The sequence below is a fragment of the Lineus longissimus genome, chromosome 3 (assembly GCF_910592395.1).
Source record: "Lineus longissimus chromosome 3, tnLinLong1.2, whole genome shotgun sequence".
NCBI classification, from domain to species: Eukaryota; Metazoa; Nemertea; class Pilidiophora; order Heteronemertea; family Lineidae; genus Lineus; species Lineus longissimus.
In genome coordinates, this window is record NC_088310.1 from 26,094,828 (window position 1) to 26,118,282 (window position 23,455).

Sequence of the window (23,455 nt, forward strand, 5' to 3'; positions counted from 1 at the left end):
CTCTTAAGACATCTAGCCTCACCCCTCGCCCACAAACAAATTGGAGGGAATCAGTGATAACTAAGATGCGGTGGTCTGACCCATCAGCGATATTCGGGACTGCTAATTCTGGTTTGATGAGAGAAATCGTCTCAGTCGTAAATCAATCAATCTTTGTTGATTGGTATATAAGATCTTCCCTCGAGGCCCGGTTGGGTCGGTGAGTTCGATGTTTGAGGAAAATTGCTCTGCCAGGTGGTGGCTATAGTTAGGCAAGGAACAGGAACCAAGGAACAGAGATGAGAGATATCGCAAAGTTTTTTGTATGCTGTTGATTCGGTGGGTTTTTTTTCATCGCCCCAGGACAGTTTCCGTCTTTCATGATCAAGAGTGAGGCCGTTCAGAAGACCAAGATCTGGTGACGACAGCAAAGAAAGATAACTGATAAAAAGACGTGTGATTTCAAATAAGAATCACACTGTGAACACGACACAATGGGTAAGGACAAAAACAACGCCAGCCTCTTTGATTCCTATCATGCCTTTCAGTAATCTTATTAAAAAATTGAAGCCGCAGAAGTCTATCCTTTCCAGCGCGTTCTTCGGATTGGTCCTACTTTTACATGAGCCAAGTCAGGTACTATAGGAAGCCTTTGAAATACAGCAGCACGTAATCATTCGGAAGGATAGCTAGGGTAATGAGATAAGTGTTGTATCAGTCACACCAGGAACTGCAAACTTAAGGTTTCTTCATTGTCAAACTTGAAACGATGCCTGTGTACATGTAATTTCTGCATTCAACGTGAGTTCAGCCATTGTTCTACGAATCAAAATGATAGATGGCCTACAAAAGTCAAACTTCAAACGTACCATCATGTATAGTTTTAGATGTGGCTGCAGCTGCAACAACGACAACTTTTGAACATTGTGCGTCTAGAGCATCGCTGCAATCGGATGCCACCTTCAACTGATGTAAATTGCTGTCGTAATAAGGAAAATTTAAAGTAAGAAGGCTAACTGGGTAATTGTATGCTTTTATTTCCAGCTTATGTGCGAGTATCAGCGGAGACGCATGATGAAATCTGATTTAATGATGGTGATATATGATAAGTCGAAGGCCACGAGATGGGAATGAACTTACTAAGATTGGCTGAGATAACTGTTTGGTGCTATCATGGAAATTCCTTTAAAATGCTAAAAAGCCCCTGTATGTTCAGGGCTAATCATTTTCTTGTATCCCACTCCACAGCCGTCACGTAATGCCTACCAAGGTACGTGAGTTATAAAAACGGACTTGTTCGAAAGTAGATCATAAGTTACATGGAATCAACGTCATAATGTAAGCAGCCTGTCGTAGTTTTTGTTTGCCAGTGACGCATGCCCCCTGGCAACCGCGCTCAGGGAAAAAAACAAGGGTTAAGTTGAAGACATTTTAAAGAGTGAGACCGCAGACAACAAGCCAGTTAAAAAATGTCAGTAGTAGGCTTTTAGCGACTTAGACGCCATGACACAGTAGACATATGAACTGTCGTCGAAGAAACCTCATAAAGTTAATATTGGCCTAAACACGAAAAAAAACACACGTTATCTTTGGTAGGCGGAACTCGCTTCAATGACCACACAGTAAGGTAATCATGATAATGAGTATGGGGAGGATAGCGCTTATTATTCTGAGAGGAAATAAGGTAATAGGAAAATGAAATGAAAAAATCCTCGATGGCACGATCGCGATTTTTTTATCATGATTATCATTCGATTTAGATTCTGAACTGAGGTCATCGATCTTACGGGCGGCAGATTTCTTACTTAAGGGAATCCGCGTCAGCCAACTGACATCACTTAGATGAAATTGTATCGTTTCTTCAACAGCTGTGGTTGTATCGGTCGCCCGGCGCACAGACATGACAGACGCAGTAGGAATGTTTCTATCGTTTCTTTATTTGATCAATAACCCATACGTCTCACTGGAATTCCATTGGAAAAAGATGCAAATTTCAGTCCAACGGGTGAATGACAGGTAATGGTGATATGGGCAGAGTTTCCTTTCTTATGTAGAGGAGACCCAGGTTTATTTAACTATCCTGACAAATTACCGACGCGAAGACACAGATATCAGATGCTCGTACGTCTTTATGGTCATGCACTCTCATGATCAGTAAACACGGCCCGAGGCAGAAAAAACAATCGAAGTACTTTGTAATCTAGAAATCGATTGAGATTGCTTACCTTGACCACCATCGCCATCCGATTGTTTGATCAGACCACATTGATCCCGGCCGCACCTCGACATGGGCAAGGATCAAGTGACGGTCACTTCCTTTCCGGATACCACAAGGGCTGGTCAGATGGTGGCATGTTCCAAGGTCACGCAATGCTTCGGTCTTCATTCTAGTATAAATCAGATCACCGGTGGCGGACACGATGGTAAGCCGGTCATGCTCGGTCGTGTCTGCCTCAATTGATACAGTTGGCAGTCTCAGTGATCAACTGACTGGCGGTCCTACCTTAGGCTAGAAGTCCTTACTAAATTTTCCCCTGTGATTTTTGTTCAACTCATCAATTCTGAAGACAGAACTGAAGGACTGAAAGACAGCACGATGCCTAAACAGCTGCTTCTCTTGAGAAACGTGGTAAATGGCGAGGCTCTGGGATTTAGACATGTGGTATTTGTCACTTTTAAGGTATTAACATCCGCACACATAACGTAATTTGCATTGGTTCATCAACGGTAAAGGCATCTAAGGTATTATTGACCATTTGTCACCATCACCTGGAGCTGGCACGGGAACACCCGCGCGCCCCCGATATCGGGGTATGAACGGAGTAATCAACTTCCCGCAGGTCCGGAGTGGCAATCAGGCTGAAAGGGGTCATGTCAAGTTCGCCATCAACCCGTACCAGTACAGGGCAAAATCATTGCCCTACCGACACATGTCGCTTGATCTGATGTAATGATGTGGCAGACCGTTCGTTGAGTGGTGCCAGACTTCCACGATGTAAAATATTACCAAAAGTAAAACCATCGCAGTAGAAATGGAACGTTTCTTTTCAGTGCGCGGGAGTATAAGCGACGGGCCGAGATCAGGCAGCTCACTAACAAGTAATTCCATTATTACGCGAAGGGGTAATATTGATGAATCCTCATCCAACATGGCCAGAGCAAAGAAAAGAGACGTTAATCTCAGGCACAAACACGGTGATGTAAAACACCCTGTTTGGCCTTACCGTCAATTTGATTGTAATGAAACGGGATCCATTCTATCAGCTAAGAGCATTTTTTTCTACCAACGGTTGCTATTACGCTGCTTTTTTATGTGAGAAGCCAGAAGAAATAGCAGAAGATTAGATAAGGACAGCGCAGAAGAAAAGGTATAATTTGATCGATGCTGCACTCCAGAAAGACCACTAGAATCAGATGGAATTTCACGAGTGGGTGTCGATGGACTGATTTAAAATCGGTTGGCCACCTTTTGCGTGGTTAGCCACCATTACATAAGTATCATAAAAACGCTAACCTCGCCAGTGAATAATTTGAAAAACCAATTACCCTGTCGGGCAGAGTCATTCTCTAACAGTGGTGCTGGGGGACCGCAGTGGGAAAAGCCCTTGTGGAAGTAGGCATTCACGGTATCTTGTCTCAAACATTTATATGTATTGTTGATTACACTGTAAAAAGGCCGACGATAGCCAGGGTTAGCTGGGATTGATAATCCGGTCACAAAGTCCGTTAGCAACTTACGGCAATGAAGGAAGAACGCCCATCCTTCCCAACCAGGATCTTCCCATTCATCTACGCCTGATACCACCTCATTTCATTTACAAGACAAATTGCCAATCACAAGTTATTGTCTTAGGGTCTTGGCACCAACCTAGAGACATCACGCGGTCGGATAACCTATTGTGTGTAGTTGATACTAAACTACATACCCAAGCGTTCACTTGATCCAGTCCAGCTGGATCTGAACAGTTGTCCTGCAGTGAGAAAATGTATATTCTTCTTCAGATAACAAGTTACTACTATTATACTGTAGTCGTTCGTTCACTAGGCCTACGAGCTGTAATGGCATGTTAAATACTCATGCATCGGATAATTAGTATGTTCCAGTCTTTTCCCGTGAGTCTCAAAGGTACTATCCATCATCATAAACGGGGGAAGTTTTAGCTAAAGGCGGATGGCTAGTTTATTTCCTCGTGATTGGGAAAGCGAATGGAGATTGCTTCTTGTGTGATTTGTAGCTGATGACCTGGATGTCAGGATCCTGACGACCAGCTGTTTGTTTAGCCGACTGCAGAAAAAACAAGAAAAGAAAGTACCAGACAGAGCTAAGGATACCTACACCACCTGGCTGTCATTGCCAGTCAATTAACCAACGCCAAGGCAATATGAAGAGTTACCGCTCTAATACCCCGCGTCATGCAACTGACTGCAGCAGAAAGACACCGAAATATGGATTCCTACAACCTGAATGCCATTACCAGTCAATCCACCAACGCCAAGAAAACAATAAGGTAATAGAATGAGTTATCGTTTCTCTAATATACCCTCTGGTGATTCAGCTACCTGTAGAGTGTGGCGTTGTTGATTCCTAGCAACGTTACGTCTACTGAACGGCTGATTGAAGAGGCCCAGGAGGGTGCTTTGACACATTGCATCAGAATGCCGGCCGTCCCGTGGTCCAGGCAATTAATGATTGGACTCCTACCAATATCACTGAATGTGTGAAACGATAGCTTGTGACAGTGGCGCCAAAACTGTTAACGTCCTCCAGTTTGTCACAGATCGTCAGTCAGGACGACTTATTCTCTTTTGAGACAAAATACTTTGAAAATAGGCCTACTCTACCCTAATTTACGACAACTCGACATAAGCTTAATTGAGAACACGCAGCTTACTCCCGGAAAGGTACATGTAAGCCACGCCGATCTCATCTTCGAGAGAGTGCGCGTTTACCGTGAGCAAAACAAACTATCAGATTCCATGCACCACCACTGAGAATTCGGGAACATACGTGTCACTTTAATTTGTTGAAAAAATTTGAATTTAAAAGTTTGAAAAATGATTCCTGACTCCTGGGAAGGTATAAAAAGATGAGCTACATGTTACCAATGTAATCTAATTCGTAACAGCGAACTGTCAGAAGTCATTCATGTGATGCGATAACCCGGTCAATATTTTGTAATGACACCAGCTGGCAAATTATTTTCATATTTTTTTGAAGTAATTTCACATGACTTCTAGCGGTATGTGACATATGGATAGGGAGATGTCAGCCGAATAGCTTACGCCTGCTTTTTACATCGATGGTGCCTGGGGAGACAGTACGTGGCAATGGTGCACGTACTTCATTTGACAAGACAGCTCGGGGCAACTTTCCATTGGCGAGGTGACACCTGTAATATGACGCTAAATGAATTGTTCTTTATACTTTTTCTGGAAAGTTACATTCCTGCTAAAAAAGCGGTAAGTGATAAAAATATTTGAGTTTAACGGTGTTCAGTCATAAATGCCGTTAAATTATTGCTGATACACGGTTTAGGATCGATTGTGACCTTGACGTTTCCATGATCCGTGGATGTCAAAGGTCATTTGTTGGATATGACCTCCATCAGGCTGATCCCATCGCTGACTGATTAGCACAACCGAAATAAAGAGAGTTAGGTGAATTGGAAACGATAAAGGAGAAATATATCAGTGGGAATAAAGAAATTGGCAACGCAGATCCAATAGCAAAGGGTACGTTAGGCTTCCTGAGTACTATGCAAATGCTACGGTCTCACTATTACAGGGGGATAGGAGTTCCTCAGGTGATCATCTAAACATGCACCGGTTTTCACTGAAGGCTTTGTCACACTTCCTGAGATATATCTTTATCTATTCAAACAGAGCCCGGCAAAACACCCAGCAAAATCTACCAATACCATGGTGACAATGAGAAAAGTACCACACGGTTAGATTTTTACTCAAGTCTGGCAGCCGCGATCAACCAAATATATCATATCTGATCATTTATTGGTTCTGATTGATATTCAATCAAAGATACACGACTTGACATTTGACTTTCGACTTTAAGCACAGACAATTGGTGAGGTCAACAAACAGTCGCCCCGGGGACTCTTAAAGTTCCCGAGGGAACTTTGAACTTCCATTAAGATCTGACGTTTAAGATATTGTCCTTCTTAATGGATGCCAGCTTCAAAGACATATGGTGATTTCGGATCAGGGTTTAAGATGTTCCTTAATTGATTTCATCGGTTGAAGAAATCGACTTAGGCTCTCAGTAATGTGCTGACTTTTGATTTTGGCGTTGAGATGCATGCCCGAATGGTTACCGTTGTACTGACTGATCGATTTTGCGAGGTAGTCAATATCAGGAAATCCACCAAGCTGTCCCTATTTTTCCATCATTCCGTTTCCAAATACAGTGGAACCCCGGTAACACGACCACTCATGGAACCGAGGTTGAATTAGGCCCTTTGGTCGGGTTAGAGGGGTGAATTTGCTCATTGGGACCGCCCAATCCAGTGTCGTGGTCTGGGTACCGGGATGGTCGTGTTACCTGGGGCCTTGTAATGGTAATTAGAGAGGAAACCATTCGGGACCGGCGATTGTTGGTCGTTATAGCGGGGTGGTCGCCGACCGGGGTTCCACTGTATAGATACAGTAGAACCTCTCTATTAAGGACACCGTTGGGACTGACAAATGCTGTCCTTAATAGAGAGTTGTCCTGATTGGAGAGGTCAAATTGAATGGAAACAACCAATTTGGGACCAAAACTAGTGTCCTTAATAAGGAGGTTATCCTTAATAGAGAGGTGTCCGCAAAGGAAGGTTCCACTGTATTCCAAATTATTTAAATTTTCATTAATCACGATATCTCAAATCACATGGCTAATTGCTGTGAAACGCAGACGAATGTATCGAAAATCGATGGTCATCGATGTCAAAATTGCTAAGTACTATTAAAGTAATACTTGAAACTGAGGTTTTAAGTTGTCACTTTCAGACGAATTCAATTTCTCTCATCAGCCCTCTGAAGAAATCCGTTGCCATACCCACGCTCCGATACTTGCTGTGGCTGATGACTCCGATGATTCCTGGACGCACTACATTGCCTTCGGTAATTTCCGAAGGTTTTATCATATAAAACCAGACTCATGTACAGTTTAATCTAATTAACTCGGAAGCAGATTTAGCCGTTGCTGTTGTTGGCAAGAGGTCTCACGAGCTCATTCACCCCTTTATCTTAGTTATTCTATAAAGAAAGAGTTCACCAATTGCCCAGAAGCTGTTTGTAGTTGCCCATGCCACTAGCAAAAGCTTTGGATTACAGTCATCAAAGACGAAGCTAGTAATTATAATAAGGCTTTACCATTTCCTTTATGATGTTTGATGAGGCGCCTGTACTGTTATCATACAGGGAAGAAAAATCCTCTCTCTATTTTCACCCAATACATTCAGAACTTTCGTTTCACCTCAAAGACAACGGTGCATGATTGTTTCGAGACCATATCTCAGCCTTTCTCCAGACACCCGAGTTAAAAAATTACGAATCAGTCCTGTCTTTTAAATCCGTTGTGGATAAAGCTGTGACGATGCTATATTTACGTTAGGACCTCGATTGTGCTCCGTCCTCTCCCATGGTCGTACAACCAGAGTAATTACGACTTGATGAGACTCTCTTCAAAAAGGCAATACACTAGTAAGCTTATAGCAACTTGTATGAAATCTCCTACAGCGGCCGGCGTTTTGACGATGACCACCTGAGACCCTATGTGTCTACCTTTACAGCCGTCTCGGAGACAAGTCTTAACATTTCTAGAGTACCTACCCTTGTATCAATGAGACTTATTAGTCCGTGTGCTTATGATCCCCCTCTGCCTGATAAATGTTATTAACCTTTGAGTATGTAACCCCATTCTCTGCCCTCGTGCTATCAATGTACGTAATCATACACATGGTATACCATGTGAAAACTTTCGTCACTTCAGTCGTGCATCCGTGTTTCAGGTGCAACGAAGCTGTCAATGTCATTAGACGACTGTCATTCACTCTAAAAATAAAAGTCTGAGTGGGAGTCGTAGTACAATGTACATGTGAATGGTGCGCAACTTCTGTAATGTCAAAATCTGCGTGATAAGGTAAGAAGGTTCAAGAGACAGTTTCACTGGCTCTAACTCTGATCCCAATATTATCAAAAGCTGAAGACTACCATGAAAAATACAACCAATTTTGTCTTCACGTAGTAAGCTTATATATCAGAAGATTCAATTTCATTGTTGTTTACATTACTGTTTGTCTGTCCAGTGCAATATTGACATTACGTGCCCCGTTGTGAGTTTTTGGCAGGATGTCCATATCCTGTAGACACAAGGTATGGGGATACGTATTTACCTTGCGGTCGTTGTTGAGGAGATATAGCTCCAATCTGCCCTTAGAATCATCGAATTGATTCCGTGACATGATAGCTCTGAGTCTAATAGAAGAATCCTGAAATTTCCTAACATGGTTCAAGATGCAGACATGTCCATGACCAGACTTGGGGCCATACCGACAGTCTAGGGGAAATATCGCGGCAGTCCATGACCTTTGTCGCACTGTTCTGTTCGGTTCCCATCGCAAACCCAAATGGTGTGAGATATGTGGACGAGAGCTGGACGCAAAATGCGTTCGCGGGTGTTGGACTCTTTGGAGAACATCATTCTCTAAACCAGAACAGGGAACCAAATAATGTCAACTGCACGATTCGCATCGACCTTCAACGGCCATGAAAACGGTGATGAAAACCGCTCCAATCGCCCTTGGGTGTCATTTTCTGGCAAATCGTAATAATAGTTCTTTAATATTCTGCTTTGACTTGGTTGAGATGCTTCTTACTTGATACCTGAGGCTGATGATATTTCATTATCTTTACGCCCAAATAGGTCGCTATGAAATCATCGCTACCGACCTATTCTAATCATGAGAGCTTGAAGAAAAACATAGAATCTCTAACAGTGAGTAGATAGTCAATTTGCTGGACTAACTTGGTAAAAGTCGGAGGAAATTAGGTGCAAGAACAAAGAGACGCCCTGCCCTTAATTGAAAACCATAATAATCTACAATGTACTTGTAGCGGTAACTGCTATCAATGGCGCTGATGTATAGGATACAGATTGTATCCTTGACGTTTCAACCATTTCTTCACCATTCATTGTAATCTTGGCAACGGACAAAAAAATGAAAATGAAGCCAATGATATCGTCAGTACTCGAAAGATTATGTTTCAATTTGTTGGCCTGGGAATTAATGAAATGAATCTATTGATTGCGAATGCTCATTTTTATGACAGGTTCTTATGCGCTTTGATGATAACGACGGATTTGAATTTTGACGTTAAGTTGAATCGAATATGGTTAACATTCACACTGAGTAGTTTCTTTCAAATCGATTTCTTCTTACGCTGTGTCAATAGTTTCACATCGCAGGGAGTCGCGATTTCCCTTCGCTTGACAATAAGCTGTGACAGTAATTAACAGATCTGGAACGAGTGCCAGCAAGGTGTGCAGGAAAGCTTACAATCACCAAATGGAGATGCTTTTAAAGTGCGAATACTAAATTAGCATTATGCAGTATGGCATTTTGCATTTACCACTTATTATATCATAAAAAACGATGATAACGTGACCTTTTTCACAATGCGTCATTTGCCGGGAGTACGTGTCGATCTATGATGTTGGTGTGGAGCTTCAGGGACCATGGCAACTGCCCACCCACCTATTATCAGCTGGTGTCCCCCGTCAGAGATACAACCAGCTTTATACTGATCTCTCCTTCTCATTATTTTTCTGCTGTTGGCATTATATCTACTGCCAACTGCTAGCCATCTATAGAGTGCATTCTCCACTTATTGCATAGTACAGTGTATCAAGAAATTTAACCTTAAATTCCAATATGTGAAACAATCAGGATCGATTCCTGCTCAATTCAACGTGCGTCCCTCGCAGTCACCTCATATACTATGCATCGTGATTATTATTTCGCGACCAAGCAACCCCAGCGAAGAATTTTTTACCAACGTCTAGCAGGCCCATTTACAAATGATTTTATATCCTACACAAACATTCGCCCCCTCGCAGCCAAATACCGCTTCATCAAGACTCTTAGTCTTAGCGGTGAGATGTTTTTTACCAACTCGCAAATTTTTTTCTACCTTTGAGAGATCTGCGAGGACAATTTACAATACGCGTCCCATCCCACGCAGACCTACGCCCTCGCTTAGGGAAACAGTAACACTTTATCATGATTAGGACCTGAACAAACAACAGATATATCACGATAATGTCACGAGTATTAGCTCCCGTTTCTTATCATTATAGGTACTTGAATGTGACCTCATCCGCCAGGATTGACAAAAGAAATCAGTGCGACCTTTGGGTAAACCTTTGTCTGGCTCGAAAAAAGAAATAACACAGGATATTGCATCGCACCACTGTGAATACACCCAGACTGCGCCCGCAAAGCCAAACTGGACACGCACTATGTTCCGGTTTATTTTCGGTCACGTTAACCAGTGAAAGAAAATCGCTGCCGCCGACTGATTTGCTGCGGACATCTTCATGCTTCTTTTCTAAAGCTAAAGATAGCTATCTTCAAAGCGGTTGACATGTCAATGAGGCAGATATGAATTCTTTACTCGAGCAGAAAGCAACAGAAAGGACAAGATGATACGGCGTTCCAAAAAATGAAATGAGATCTGCCGAGATATTTGTTTCTGAACGGACGAAATGGAAGATAATGACGTGCCTACATGTACATGTATCTACATTGTAAATATGCCACTGTAATTTTGGCCTGCGATGGACTAAAGTAAGGCTTTCACTGAAACCGATTTCTTTGAGAATTGCCCGGTATATCTCAGTGAAGTTATTATGGTGATATTTTACGACAAACAACTCCAGTGGCACTAAATGCAACTTGAACCAAGTATCAGACATCTACTGCAAGTAATTAGATATAAGATTTGAATAATATTCTGATCATAAGCCAGAAATCGATGTTACCTCGGTCGCGACTTCAATGACTTCAATGTAATATTAGCTAATATTACATTAGATGATACCACATGAAACAATTTCTTTTCAAGATCAGTTCGTACGAATGCACTGATACTTACTGATTTATTCAACTTGTTGCTGATGTATTATCCAAAGCTTTTAGTTTGGGAATTTGATGTGCCACACTGCCCTTTTTACCAAGACTAAGTCTAAAATGATCGACATAACATTCGCGTCTAAAAGCCAAAGTGTCATGATTCCTTAAAATGCGGTTACTTAGAGGTAATGAAAGACAAGATTCAAATGACATAGCGGAGCTAATTGAACTCACGGTTGCATGCACTCCAACAGTACATCGGCTCAATACAACATCGCTAAAAATAAGTCGAATAGATCTAACCTTTATCAAACTTTTAGCTTAGATGTGTAAAATTTCCCTTTCTGATGTTAGACCATTACTGCTTTCCAGAGAAATTGCATGTGGGAGCGGCCGGTAAGAACAAAACGAATCTTGCTCAGTACCACTTTGGTCATGGCAGGAGGGACGGGTCCGGAGGCAACTATTCGCAACGGCGATCTTGACCTCTGTCACCAAACAATGTCGTTATCTACCAAACTAAGTGCCAACAAAAGTCTGATGATAAGGACGGCATCCATTAACGTTTAATCTGAACCAATCCTTTCCTTCGGGCAAATTCGATTAAGGGATTCAGGCCATCCAATGGTAAATCAACTTCATTGGCTTGAACCTGGTTTGTACGAATGTTAAGTTGTGTTGATGTTGCGCATCTTCAGATCGAACACCACCTATGACTTGGTTTTTTTTTCACTCAGCGCGTACATCCTTCTAAAAAAAGCTAGGTCGTGATGTGGAGGGCAGAAAACACATTAATCTAGCCCAGGATCAAATCCGCTTTATTATTAATAAGATGATGTCTAGTTCCCTTCGTCGTGAGCAAGGGATATTTTCTCACAAACCTGCTTGTACCTGGGTCATCCTTTTACTTTTCTTTGAGGTGGTTTTCCCAAGCGAAAATGACCTCCAGCTTTTCCCTCAGGAGGCTTTCTATCCACCCATTCGAAGGTAATGTCCAAACATGAGAAACTCCTTGCGGTTCACAACCCATTGCCATTACTGATAACAGGAAATAGATGTTTGACATCCATCGCTTTTTTACAACCCTGGGAGGAGGACCCTGGTATCGCAACATAAACATGGCAATGGGCCCTCGAATTTAGAATATTTGACAGGCCTATAATGCATCATTCATTATATCATGCGGCTTCCCCGCCATGGCTTGATAATGAGATCCAGTGACATCAAGTGAATTCGGACTGGCATCATTGACTAATGCGTGTACAATTCTGACATGTCAGGGACCCACTATAATCACTGACGTGCATTCATAATGCATCAACAATGACAAGATGTCCCCAACAATGCCACTTGTGCTTCCGGAAGCGGAATACTAAATGGGTAACCAGGGGGTTTACATGTCATGTCATGAACGGCTCCAGCTCATTTCCTTGGCTGGTGTATTATTGAAGAATGGTTAGCACCAATGTGTTATGATATGGTAAGGCAGGTTGTTAGTATCGCAGATTGGTAATGCTACAAAGAATTATTTACAAGCGAATCTGGTCTAATAGATGATTAGGGAGGTTAAGTATACTTGTCAAAAGACACCATACAGGGTTACTGTCCGCGATACAATGCAACACATTCAGGAATTAGAAGATTCGCCGGCCGTTATGGAAGTACTTAGTATGGAAGCACGAGCTATTTTGAACGAAGCCTGAAGACAACTGTTAACAGTTAGGCTTAAATTACTTTATCGCATTGGATACCAGTTCGGCAAGAATGAATAAAGATCAGCATTCATGCATTATTGGTAGAGCTGATTCGTCTAGAGTCATATCTGCGCTATGATCTTTGAACATAGATGAGCACCGACGTACTCTCTAAAGATCAGTCTCCCCGTCTCATCCAGCCATTTTGCATTAGTCCTCACGTTAGACTGAGGAACTATTGGCCTTAGTCACGCTAACGTATTCAGGTTTGGAGGATTATTAGGGCAGGGACAGATGAGGACGATTGTCAGAGAGTCCGGCTAACGACGGCGTGGAACACGATGGCAAAGTTAATGCCCTCCAAATTTGATGTAGATGAATGTATAAGCACAGCGTACCTCAAAGCTCCTTTATTACCACCTATACATGGCTATTGCATACGAGGGTAACTTTTCTATCGCAAGAGAAGGAGTGACCTCGTCCGTCACTACAGGCAATGCATTGCTCGATGGTCAGATAAGTGACAACCAAAGCATTTTGGCCCTCAAAGCTCTCGCCAGCAAAAACGACTGTTTCATCGCCGGGAAACAGAGCAACAAGTCACAATATTTTCAATATAGGTTTATGGCGTTACAAACTCAAAAGGAAGCAACACATGGTCCACTACTTTCGGCTGGTACCGCAATACAAACAAACAATCCTTTGACGGTTGGATATACATCGAGAAACAGAAGGTCAAGACATGTTAACATTGTTTTGCGGCAAACACCGAAAAGCAGCAACACAAATTTTTGTCCCTCATGTCTCTCCCTCACGTCGCTGCAGGCAATCTCAGCTATTGCAAGATGACCGTCGAGACCGCAATCACAGAATATTGCACTCTCGCCTCTGGACCAACGCGGCAGTATGACGAGTCTTGCTCATTCCGATATTGTCTGCGCCATAACAAATACCTAGAGGGCATGGTCAACGCTCGATCGGTAGACAGTTGCTTCAGACAGTTTTTCTGCGAACATCTCATCAGACGACAGCTAAACAATTTATGTTACTTAAGGCAAGGAAAGCAGAATCGATTATGCATCCTATCACCGTGCAGGTCCTCATGAGTGTCCCTCACCACGCCAAAGAGGAGAGACCCGTGACTGCCTCCTTCATCTCAACAGACTCGAGGTAACTTTCAGCTCGCGAACAGACAGTCCATTTTCCACCATCTTGAAGAAAACCCCTGAACCCAAACTTCACAAACTCTTGCTTTTGTCAACCGGTGCATCTATACGGAAAATCAACAAAGAACTGAGCTCACGAACACACACAGCCGACTTATTCTTATCACCAAAAACCTAAAACCTTGCAATATTGCATCCCACAGATCAATGCCCTCTCACAAATACAATTCTGAAGGCGTAGCCAAGTCTATCCAGGCGTAGGCTAACAGTTCATTTCCAAGCGTCTGGTACCCTAACCGTGCCTTGCTTGAGGCAACTGTTAGTGCCGAGAGTAGGTATGGGATAAGTGTGAGCGAGATCGAACCAACCCCGGGGTCATCATCGAGATAGTTTAAAAATGATTTTCCGAGGGAAATAGGAATCAGTGGATAGAATTTACCGATAAAGGGGGCAAATTGGAATTCAAAGTGATATGTGGACTACCTCAAAAATAAAGGAAACTAAAGCAATCTCTGCTAGCCCAGCTCACTGAGGCAAGTTCGGTGGGCAACTCATCTTTTACTCTTTGTAATCATTGCCTCCTCCCTCTCCTGTTTACGAGCTAATGTTTTGAGATCGACCTTACGTTGTTGACAGCATGTTTGTAACCTATCCGCCCAGAAGCATTTCAGTTGCGGAACTTGTGATGTTTACTTTTTGCTAAAACTATTTATTTTCATTGGCGTTTAATTTAATACAAAGTGGCAGAAAAGTCGATCGTTTCATTTTCGGAAATGCCTGGAATTATTTAGTCACAGAGCCAATCAGTAAACTGCCAACGAGTAAAGGTAGGGATTCTTGAGTTGCTACATTCTGTAGTCTCAACAGTGCATCGGAAGCTTAATCATTTGGTGAAGCGGCGCAAATCGTCAGAATAGTCATGTCAGAACTTGAGTGTCAGAGAGGGTTGCCAATTCGTAATTTAAACTTGGCTGCGGTGAGAAGTATTTAACTTCACAGTATCATTGCATGGGAATACCTGCCCAGGTATGATAGGCAAGAAATGAGACGAAGCATGGTTTTCAATCGCTCGAAATTACACTAACGCCGGTTGGGAGGTCATAGCACATAGCTCGATCATACGTACGGCCAGAGGGCAAACGATCTCTATTGGATGAAACATATTTAAACTTACAAGGAAAAGCCCTTGGTCGGGCTAAAATCCATTTTCAACTAACCATGAGTTTGGACCATGTTTTTCTGGGAAAAGATACCTCTCTTGAAATCCTGTCTTCATATGCTATCATTCCACCTGATTGCTCGAAATAAAAGACATATATCAGCAAGCAATGAATATATATTATGTCATATCTTCGCCCAATGCACTCGGATCGAATGAGAAATTGAATGTGATAGCCTTGGACGGGATCGCTTGGCTGTGGGATTTATGTGACAAGGAGGATAATGTACCTATTCGCCGCTTTTCTGTTCTGTAGTAGAATGGCTGGGACAGTTTATCGTATTATATAGCTCACTGTGATTGAGAGGGAAACTTGGGTGTAGGATTTAGGTGACCAGGAGGAAAATGCACCTATTCGCCTCCACGGGCCTCTTCATGTAGAAACAGACACTAAATGCTCACCAATAACGATTTCCGCAAATGTTGTAAGGTAGTTTTGGACATGTCCAGGATATTCGTCAGTTACACTCAGTTTTGGTGACATCTTCGTTGCAGTCTGAAATCAGTGTGTACTTGAGTTTGTAAAATTCGGGTTCAGGGGTTTTCAAGATAAAAATACATGTATTGATAATAATGATGATAATAATACTAATGATACTATATGTACATGAATGAATAAAAAAGTAAATGAAGAGAAAAAAAAGTGTAATGGATACATGGAGAGTCGAACCCGTGACCCCCAGATCGAAAGTCCAGCATTCTAACCGTTGAACCACAGAGGTTTTCATGTTGGAGTAGAGATTTTCTTCGCCTGTAATAGCCAGGCATGGCGATATGAACCTTGTGTGAAATAGAGCTACATTTTTATTTCACTCAAACTTCAGATCGCCATGATGTGGAATTCGTTGTGAATTTTTTGTGTGGTTGCCACTTTGATGAAGGACCTGCCAGCAATAAATCATACGATGTAGCTGTTTTTAATCAAATGTTACCTTGGCTGGTCCGTTCCCAATCTTTTTCGTGTGGGATCCATGTTTTAATTACATTGTGCCAGGTGAAGAATCTGTAAGCACACTCTTGACGCTATTGGAAAACTTACATAAAATATAAAGTTATGACTAGTTTTACTATCAGATGCAACAGGGATAGGCCAGATACGTGTCAGATTAGCAAGCTGGGTGGAGATTATGACAAGCATCTCAATACAGCTTCTCATTATAAGACAAATTGCCATGGCCTACGCAGATTTTCATAATACTATCCAATGTCGGTCCTGTGGCATGAGTTTGTTATTCCTCCATTACAATAATCCGAAGCTATCATTAAATTGTAACACGAAGGTAGTCATATGTGTCACAAGTGTAGTATACTAATATTCGCTACTTAATTACCATAATGGACATTGCCATGCGATGTTTTCCTATCAAAACACCCGATTCCTTATCAATAACCAGCTAATATGATTCCCAATAAGATATTTCGTGCTCTCCGATAAGAATTCATCATATTTCTAAATACAATGTACTAATGATAACCAATAACGATCACTGCTTATAACTAGCGTGATGATATCGTCCGAACTAATGACTTGACTTGACCTTGGGATAATCAATGAGTCAGATTTCAACGCCTCACGGTTACTCGATCCACGCATGATCAGGCCATTGATTGGACAAGTCAGCGAGGCGACCATTTTTCTCATGATGGCGTGAGAGACGCCACACGACATGGGTGTCTTCTGCTTGAAGTGAGGTAACATGGCACCTCATCGGTTTAGATGGCCGGTATCAGCGTTAGTCCAAAAAAGCATACTAGAATGTATTCGATTCGTTGCTGTGTGCTCCAGTGATTGATTTAAATGGGTTTGATTAGTTCCCGGGCAAAGCCATCGATAGTGACATTGGGCAAGTTACGTTATCAATTAGACATGATAGTACCAAAATATTCAAAGCTATACAAAGCGCTGACCTCCGGGCGCTGACTTCTTTGGAAAGCTTTATGTTTCAAACATTTGATCAGCCGGCTATGTGGATAGCTTAACCTACTAAGCTTTAGAGAATCGTGGTGCCTGTTAAGGTCTGATTAAGAAAAACACAAAACTTATTACGTGATGTGAATTTTGATTACCCGAGAGGCGTTTCATTCATTTCGAAACTAAGGCAATATGCCGACGACCCGCGGCCGACGACCGTCATGAGAACGCATTTTGCAACCTTTGTTCAATATTTCATGCGGCTCGAAATCAGTGTGATATCCTTGATTAAACAAAGGCAATGCTGATGATTCAAATGGATAAAAGGTCCTCGAGCGTTATTTGGTAATGACTTGAGGACGCCTCTTGATTCGTTGAGATAACGCATTCAAGTTTCTCAGCATTGTTGCACAGAAGAGGTTTAATTGCTGTGCAATCCGATATTACTCCGCACCTTACCAAAGATTACAGGTTGGAATATTTTTTTCAAAGAATGCTTGCTATTTGAACAGAAGAAGAGAACAAATGACACAGGCCAATGGCTGTTTACCCGACTGATAAGGACGACATAGGTATCAAAGGAAGATTACCCACTGCCAACAACATTCCAAGACAACACAGCACCTCACACTTAACAGAATTGATGATAGAAAAATACGGCAAGATAAACCAAAGGAAAGCAATAGTGGGAACAACTGGACGCGATCGAAGACTTCAAACGGCGAAAAATGCGCAGATACCTCCTTACAACAGAAGACCTCAGGTAGAGTCTACTGTAGGAGATCTCTCTTTTGACGTCAGCTGACCTCCTAAAAGTGTAGCGACGAAATATGTACAAAGTAACTTCGTCCTTACACTATTCAGCTTCGTCCTTATACACAATCCAGGGTCGACCTTACACTAATCCAAACCAAGATAGATCATTTCTGCTTGTAATGAAATAATCTGGTCTGGCCCCTGGCTGATGAAACGTTTTGACTCTTATAACAAAGAGGGTTTACCTGGTTGATGTGTACGTAACTCCATGCTTTTTTGTGAGGAACGTCAAACAATATAAAGAAGATAGAATATTGCTTTGAACAATGATGCCCAAATTACATGGAATGGAGGTTAAGCCACGATATTCATAAGCATGAATACTTATACCCGCTTTGCCCAAAGTAGGGATATTCCGGTCATTCGTCTTTTAAACGAGGACGTAGTTGGCCATGGATCAAGATTTCAAAGAAATTGTCGTATACTGTAATTTCACTCGACAAAGAATAACACTAAAATCATATTTGATCAACATGATATGCTGTCTTTGTGCAAAGATATGCAGCGAAGACTGCGATTACCCATGCAGCATTTGACGTGCGCTCCATCCTTCACTATGATCCATTAGCAAGTGTTGTACTTGTCGATATGAAATCTACAGTAGCGGACATTGAGTAGAAGATGTTACATATGTTCCGCATGATATGTTGTCTTTGTTCAAAGATAAGTAGCGAAAAGGCAGTGCAATAACAAGACACATGAGCGGGATAAATCTTCGTACATACATTTAAGGGGTACATCGTATTTCGTTAGAATTTATATATTCAATGCGTATTTTTATACGTAATTGGAAACTCTCAAATTTTGAACTCACAAACATGGCATTAAGAAGCGTCTCCAAAGATGCCTTTCAGTAGAGATCATGCATAAACAGTCATTTGTCAAGAATAGACGAACAATTTTGGCGGGAAAACTTAATCACGATTTTCAACTTCGCTAACGCGACAATCCCGGTAACGCGACCATTCAACCTCGGTCCTATGAGTGGTCGTGTTACCGGGGTTCCACTGTAGTTTAAGAAATTGGTCAAAAAGCACCTCCGCTTTAGAACAGAACAGCCGGCCATCGGGAAAGAACCACTTGTAAACATAGATGTACCTTGGTATGTTTAGTGTTCCTAAGGACTTGCTTTTCTGATAATGATGTATTGGAAACCGAAACGCAGCTGATGGAATACGTGTTCTTGATCAGTGCCAGACTCGTAATTAAACGTCTAGCTTTGATTACACTCTATAACAAATACTTTCATTAGCGGCACAAGAAGGTTGATTGAGGCCAAGAAACCACTAAAAGACTCTTTGCTTCTATTCTATCCACCTAGTTCCTGGCCTGCTGGGCATTCTTTGATATGCAATTTCAGCTGGCTATTAGAACTTCTGGGGAGGGGGGACCGGTCAAGGATGAAACAAGAGTATGATCGAAATATAGATCAAGGGACCATGGCCAATCGTGATATTGATGCATAGTTGAAATTGTTTGATTTTTGAGGAAAGCATGCAAAGGGAGTGCCCTTAACTTCTAATAAACAAGTATAAAAGATGTAAACTCTTTCTTTTGAAGTAAGCAAGATGGGTAGGCGAGTAAACAAACAAGCGCCTTGAGAAGCTGCCAAGATCAGGCTGCGAAGGTCAGAACTTCGAGGTCGAACTTTAATTTATACATTAAACATTTCCCTTGGTATTTTGCATAACTCAACACCATTGGGGTTATCGGATGTCTTCGCTCGCTGGCCAGTATTACATACGAATTAAATATCGCTTTGAGAACATCTTTTAAAGACCCGCGAATGAGCCTCGGGAGTAACAAGTCAAATGCTATAGCGTTAATTCGCGCTCGCTCGATGGAAAGGATAATATTTGAAAGGTCAGATATGATCACGAAGACTGATATTGTCGTCACTGCCGTGCCGTGTGACGGTAACAGTACAGCCTCAAACTAAACTGATGCTGAGGAACCAGGCAAACGGTCAGCAGTTCTGTCGTTCATTTATATGGTTTTCAGAGGGCTGAACCCTCTCACGTCGATATTCCCGAAGGCCATCGTCAGTTTAAATGGACTATAAAAGTCCACGTATGTGAAGGCAACATCGCCTTGAGCTGTAACCCAGCAGACCGACGTTGAGCAGTACCATTTGCCAGTTTGCTGGTGTGATGATCTCCTTTGACGCATTTAAACGAACGAGCAACTACCATGGGTACCATCCTAAATAAATCAGTGACATTAAGCCGTTATTGGTGATGAACCCTCAGAGGTTGTCTGGCGGAAGCGTCAGACAAGCTTCAAACGTTTGGCTTATCGTTTCTTAAGGAAACTGTGATTAAGGCTGCCGGATACCACAATCGCTCGTCATTCTTAAGACAGTATTCATTGGCCGCTGCTATATTGGATTTAAAAAGGCTAGTGAATGTGCCAAAGGTGAATAGATCTAGATATCGTGGTAACTGTTCAATCGATTGCGGAGAAGAAACGTCCCTTTGCCGTATTTTCTAATGAGTGAGGATGAAATTCAAAGACTACTGAAATCTGATAGAGTTGAAGTAGCGACATGCCTCTTTAGAACTACGGGTTATAGTTTTTTATTCGAATTGGCGATGAAAACGAATGGCAAAGTATTTCAACTGTGGTCAACATTGGTCGGCATACACTAGTAATTATTTCAACTTCTAAAACATCCAATAAAATCACCTAAGAATTCTTGTTTACCGTACGGTTACCATCAACATTTCGCCATTGCCACCGGCTTGATAAACTGCATGGCCTGATCTCAAGTTCTCTGAGTATAATTCATACTGTGCATTATTGAAATGGATCAAGGGAACGGCAATTTGATCAGAGTATCTGTCAAGTCGATTGGTAGTCAAATGTCGGTGACCCGAACAATTGATGAATCCGCGGTATGCAAAAGGCGTACGAAGGATAGACCGTAGCATCAAGGCAATGATTTTTTTAGTGCCATTCCTATAACCTGCAAGCCTAGCGCATCTGACGATGAAATAGGCCTCACCTTCAGAAATAGTTCTGATTTTCGCACATGTTGAAGTGTTGATGTTCAAAAAAGTCAATCAGATTAGTCAAATTAATATGGGTTTAGTCTGGTTACTCTGAGGATGAATTTATGCATTTTAGGTCTTCTTCATACCGTAGAGATTTGGTGCCTACTGTCATTACTGTAAGTCGATCGAGTGGATCCAGTATTCGCACTGCTACAGAGAAAGATCGGAACGGAAGCACAGTAACACAGTAATTTAAGCCTCATCTCTGTTATACTGCGGCTGATCTAGTTAGACAAGTCATCAGACATAGATGCCGTCCCGTCAAATTGAATTTGGAAACAGCAAATGTACATCCATTGCGGCGAACGACAGCCTGACAGGAACATCGGAAAAGACTTGGAAAGGAAATAACTCTCACTGATGTCTTCTCATTTACAATTTCCGTCGGGTTTTTGTTCGCTCGTAAACAACAGCAAGCGATTGAGATGCAAACTGAGGTGCGTTAACAACCAGGTGCGATTCAGAAAAAAAGCAGGATTGATTACCTGGAGAACGGTTTGATAGCGTCTTATTATTTCTAAGATGATTCTAAGTTTCTAAGGTGATGAATAAGGAATTCCTTCTGCCAAACTTGAGCAATAACAGGTGTTTGAATCATGTTTTAACGCCTGACAACCATTCGGATTGTTTTACACTGTAATAGTGGCTGATGTGGTCGCTATTTCATAGGCCTTCACTGTTCAACTCCCTTCCTTCCAGAAAAACGTGTACGTGTTTATTCTGCAACTGTCGGCCATCTTGTGTTATTTTGAAATCCAGTTGATTGTTGATTTGTTTCAAATAATTCTAGAAAATCATCTTTTATCAATGATGCAATTATAACCATCCTTTCCGCGCCATTTTTTCATTCTCTCGTCGAAAATGTTACACAAGTATTATAAAATGCCCCTCTGTTGTGAGATCATGGCCACCGGCCCTGCTTTTCAAGAGGACGCACAGTACCCAGCCAAAGTAAATCTCTTCATTTTGAATTAAGACTCTCAGGGTAGAGAACGTCTGGTTGCGTTTTTAAGCGGCAGGCCGGGTTTTCGAATCCAACCGGATTGACAAACTGTTTTCAGGATGATCAAAGGATGCTAATTGGCAGGTGGTTCAATTAGACATAAGCATGGTGGGTGCATGACGTACTAGAGCAAGTATGTTTATCCAGGGCAAACACAAAAAACGAAAGTTCCCACTCTAATCTCAGTTCTAGCGTAAGCAAAATTTTAAAGATGTGGCAGCTGTATCGCGGTGGAAGAGCTATAGCGTTGGCCTATAAGGTCCCCCCCCCAGCCTTGTGACCACCCTTGATTTCCCTCCTGGTTGAGTTCAAATGATCGCTCCGGGATTCGATGAGGAGAACCAGCGGGACACGGTCCATTCCTATCATGGGTCTGCACATGATTATTTACCTAATTACACCGAATGATTTTCAACCAATATTTGATGACCGTCTCTGCAGGTCGTTCGCTCCTTCTACAGCAAATAATGATGAAAGCAACATGTATTCTGTCGCGGCGTCTAGACGGGATGGTATTTAAACGAACGCATCTCGTTGCAAGTGTTAATAGGTCAAGCGCTGAAAAAAAGAAAATGAACCCACAATGGGTAATGGAATGGAATTAGGACAGTCAAGTCCAATGTTTCACACTGGCTAATTATTGGCCTGTCAACCCTCATACATGGAGATAGTCACTTAATTATGGCCAGTTTATAATCTGCAATGAAGGACAGTAAGTATCGGCAAAAACGACCTAGCGCTAATGCTAACGAGTGTGGACGGACCATGCGCGAATCTCACATGAAACGACCACATTGACAGAAAAAGTGATACCAAAGTGAACGCCGTATTTAATTCTTCTAAAACAGGAGAAAACGTATCTTTCACCAAGAACAAGGTCCAGTGTCATCTTTCATAGGTCTCTAATTGTGCAATCCACTAAAATACCGGTATGTGTAAAACCTATAATCCCATCTGTATCCATTGGAAAGAGTTAAGCAATATTCTAAAAGGTCTCTCATCACTTATAGTGCGGTAGCTTGTCTTTGAACCAACGAATCGAGCACTGGCCTTACCATTACCTCCCGTTAGGCTCGCATGCCTCTTGCAATCATTAAGTTGAAATGTGATTAATTCGTTGAAAATTTAAGACTTGCTTTCGTGATACATGACCGTCACGACAGCAGAGCTTGAACTATTTAATACAAAATGTCAACATGTTGAGAGTACGTTGATGAAAAACGACCTAGTAAATTAATTGAACATGGATCATGGGCACTGTTGTCAATGGGGTACTTGTGGCGAGTACATTGACCAGCTTCTTTTGTTATGTATGAGCACTTGCTACCCCTACATAACAAATAACACAGTCAAGAGAAAGATGGGGATGGGATGGAATGAGACGTGATATGGCTAAATTGTTCTAATTTAACCAGCCATCATTTATGGCATTCTGAAGATGATCCACTCAAGAATAAAGAGTGTCCATTAGTGGGGTATGCGCA

The 23,455-nt window shown here is 42.0% G+C and overlaps 1 protein-coding gene across 1 annotated transcript in view; it reads right to left on the reverse strand.

The window, feature by feature from the left end:
- The window catches only part of LOC135484410 (QRFP-like peptide receptor), a 76,353-nt gene that overhangs the window by 52,563 nt on the left and 335 nt on the right, over positions 1 to 23,455 (reverse strand). The window lies entirely within an intron of this gene.